This window comes from Podarcis vaucheri (assembly GCF_965113315.1).
Source record: "Podarcis vaucheri genome assembly, chromosome: 1".
Taxonomy (NCBI): domain Eukaryota; kingdom Metazoa; phylum Chordata; class Lepidosauria; order Squamata; family Lacertidae; genus Podarcis; species Podarcis vaucheri.
The window spans coordinates 118,511,933-118,516,311 of NC_138759.1; positions in this window are offsets into that span (position 1 = coordinate 118,511,933).

Genomic DNA, 4,379 nt, shown 5'->3' on the forward strand with positions numbered 1-4,379 from the left:
TGTAACTTGGGAGACGCAGAGGAAGAAGAGCGTTTTGAGGAAGCTTCCCCATCCAGTTGTGTTGAGGAAAGAAGGTTGCAGTATTGCTGAATCACTGCTGTGGTGGAGCTTAGATCAACCAAACTCTGCTACTTACGCTGTGAAAATACGTTCCCGTCTATGCAATAAAACAGGCACCCTACTGATACAGATGGAATCATTTTTATCTGCAGAAATAGATCCGGGCCTTATAAGCTTTTCTCCAGCGTTGACAGTGTAGAGTTCGCTCGAGTGGAGTTACCTGGTCTCTTCAGCTGTTGCAACTATTTCAGATTCATCAGAGCGAATGTTGAAGCGCGGAATGAAAGACCAAATCCAGCGCTTTCTTAGCGTGGTCTCTTGGGATACCAAATTCTCCAGTGAATTCATTTTCTCCTATTGACTTTCTATAGTCTAAAGAAACCCCCTTTCTGTTTATCTGATAACACCCTTTTGAGATGTTTTGTTAAGATGCATAACCGTGTGCGCATCTTTTTAGATTCTGAAATCCTACCTGGGGGGGGGGTAGGACTCGGAGGGATGGATGTGTGCGTGTGAGGAAATCAAATACAAGTTTAATGGCAATGCAATGGAAAACCCTTTCGTCGCAGCTGAGTCTCTTTTAGAAAGAGAGAGGTCCCGTGTGCGTTTCCACGTCGAAAGAGAGGCCTCCTCATTGTTTTCTCTTCTTTCCTTCTGCAGTTCTTAAACCTAATCCGAATCTATATTTCCTGGGTTTGAAAAAGGAGGGTAAGAACAGACGAGAAATATACTAGAATACCTTCCTGGATTTAGAATACTCTCTGGTGGTAGTTAGAATAACAGTCAGAAAACAAGCTGCGGCCGTAAGATGTTCGATCCGCATTAATTCTTCCTTTTTTTGTAAAACGTGCTTTCTATACGCATACATATCTATAATTGAAATGAGGTGTTCTCGTCGAACTTTTTGTAGAAATTCTAATCATAAAAAGAATGAATTGATTTCGCCTGTAGACACAAATAGCCCCCCGCGCGCTTTTATTTTACATGCCCATACTCTGCAGAAATTAAATTTGGTGTCACTGGCAAATTTATACGGGTGGATACTTTTTCAGGTGCTGACTGCGTACATCTCGCCACTTAATTAGTTAGATCATAGCAAAGGACGGTCATGTTCGTTTATTTTTAGCTACAAACACAAAATTCATTGATTAAAAGAAACAGCTTGTACATATTTTAAATAAACAAATAATCCTGGCCGAATACAGAAAATTATCAGAATATGGAGCAACACCGCCCTCTAGTGGTGAGATGAAATCTTGTTCGGCAACCCGGGTTGACGCCACATGTTTATGCTTTTTCTACGATGAATGTGAAAGAAAGATATTTGCAAGGAACACTTGGTTGTTGTTTCTAATAAAATATTTCTTTTTCGCTGGCTAAAGACGATTAAAGTCATGCAAAAAAAATTCAAAGGAGCGTGCAATTGTTACAAAGAATGAGAAATATCCTTCATATTTACAAGTGAGAAGGGGTATATGCCAAGTCCTATATCTTGAATGACGGGAAAATGTTTACAATGACTACACAATGCTGCCTTTTGTTATCAAGAGCACAGGATTTTAATCATAGGAATTTTGCTTAACCAAAGAAACGACGTCTTTATGCCTAATGAAGTCAGATTAAGTGAAAACACGAACGAGGAAGCACGTTGCTGTTCCAGTGCAGTTTGCATAAAACCAAACCTCCCGTTTCTGTTTTGTCTGTTTCTGTTCTATGCTTCGATTTCAAGCTCAGAAACTTTCCTGCCTTGAACTTGCCTAGGTCATTTTATTTCTCCCTTTCCCCATCGGAGAGCTGGTCAGTTTCGGCTTGCGCACTTACACTTGGAATCATAACAACATCCTCCTTTCTGCTTTATTGTGACACTCAACATATCCAAAAAAAGAAACGGACTCTTAAGCAAATGTTACTCGGCTTATTGGAAGCGGAGGGCTAGTGGTTTGGGAATGGCAGCGTTTCCATGTTTCCAAGCACATCCAGCTACGTAGCTGGGCTGCAATGGCATTTTGAAATAAATAAACGTGGACTTGGGTTCAAACCTTGGCAAGTTTAGATTCGGTCCCGTTCCAGCCAAGGTGGACCTTCCCCAACGCTAAAGTCTCGCCTGTTTCAAGTTCTATGTATTGCCCTAACCTTTACGAGTGTTGTTGCTCTTGCACTTTTTGCACACCAAGCTCTTCGTCTTTTTTGTTTTTTGTTTTCAAAAGAACCCCTGACTTTCTAATATATGGCTACTTCCAGGTCCATTGGCATACCCAGCCGAATTGGTCTTAATCTCCTCACTTTTCAGACTTCAGCGGCGTCCAAACTGCTGTCTCGCCCAGCCGGGGTGACATATTGAAATTTATAGTACTGATTTTAAGACCTGGTTTTGTCTGCATCGGTGTTCTATCCTAACAAACGCAAACATCAAAATAAGATGGTCTCAAAGAGAGAAAAGCGCCATCGCATATCGTAAACTCATTAGGTCCAGACGTCTAGCCTTCTCAATGGTTTTATTACGCCTCGGTTCTTCCTGTTTTAAAAAGAATTATAGGTATAGGGTTGACAATGAATGGGGAAGCAAGGCAACACCTTTTCCTAGGCCTTAATCGCTGTGGGTCTTTCTGAGGGGAAGGGGGAAGTGATAGCATCTACAGACCCCCAGGTCTCGGTGCCTGTTTCCCTTCACCTTAAATCTTCTTTCAAATGGCTTGAGAGGCCATGTTTTCCTCGAGACGCTTAATTAAAATGGTGTCTCACATCAGAACAACGCTCCTCTTCTTCTCTAAAATATCCCAGAAACCTGCCGCCCACACCTCAATTGCATTGTGTGTGTGTGTTGGTGTTTTTAAATACAATGTACATACATGATTCAGCTAAAGTTTAACACTTGGACGTTCCATTTATTTCCATTGAGGAGTTATGCATGTGCTGAAATCTCTACATCAGGGTGGCTTCAAAGTCCTTATCAGAAATTCACACACACACACACACACACACACACACACACACACAACGCGCATATATCTGGTGATATGTGCCGATAACCGTATGATCGAAAAGGACGTACATACTAAAGCAGCTCTTGACAAATACCGACAGAGCTGATCATCATGTCTATCAAGTGTCTTTAAGGTCCAAGAATTTGAATGAGCGAAATGCCGTCATAATTATGAACTAACTTCAGTCTTATTTGAGGACCTCTATGTTTTCCTTACAGATTCCCACACCCCACCCCTGAAATTGCTACATGAACCTTTCGGGGTTTTGTGGGGGGTTTTGGTTATGTTCCGGATTTATTTTTTTAAGAAAGGGTACGAAGCTTGCGCCACGCACCACCACTCACAATTGCAGCCAGGAAATATTATCAGAAAAGAAGGTCGTAGAGGCTATGAACCCGGGGCAAACGCTCTCGACCTGTCCTAGGATGTATCTCCGCATATTTAGATCGTGGCTTAAAGACCAGTTCTTTTGCTCGGTTGCTGGCAGAGGTGGGGGGGGGAGGGAGAGATTTGGGAGCAAGTCAGGTTCAAATAGAAAAGATATCAAGGAGGAGTGGGGAAGGGAAGGAAGCAGGGCGGGCGGGGGTCATGCAGGCCTGCTCTGTACTAGCTGTTATACAGTTGACCTGCTGAAACCCTTCCTTCGTGTCCACGATTGGTATAATAATATTCAGGAGTGGAGAATGATGAACCGGTGTCGGTGGATACCTCCTGCCTCTCTAGGAACAGAGGAAGCGTCCCTTCGTCTGCAAATGGCTTCCTGCGGCTTATATGCAAGGCATCTTTATTACAGAGAGCGCAGAAAGACTGGGATTTTCTTTTTTTCCTTTGCTCTCTCCTCTCTCTCTCTCTCTCTCTCTCTCTCTCTCTCTCTCTCTCTCTCTCTTTGGAGGGGGCGGCGGTTTCGTTTATACTCCGGCGCTGCCTGTTTATTTCCACTTTGCAGAGAGAAGTCAAAGGCAAACCGCGGGCGCGTTTGCACGCACATTACATCTTATTCCCCAGCACACGCAAACCCCCATCTTCCCAGCCAATTTATTATTATTACTACTGTTATTTCACCAGCTCAGCTTTTATTATAATAACCTATGACAATTACATTATTATTATTATTTTAAAAATTAAGTCATTAGGTAGAGTTCCAGGCCTCAGTCAATGGGGACGGGTGCTCAGAACTGTTAAGCCGCGGGGCCTGTGGAAGTTAATACTGTTTCAAGTACCGCTTTTAATACAGTGCACTGGAGAGGATGAAACGGGCAGCCAGGGGGGAGATATTAAATATATATATATATATATATATATATATATATATATATATATATATATATATATATA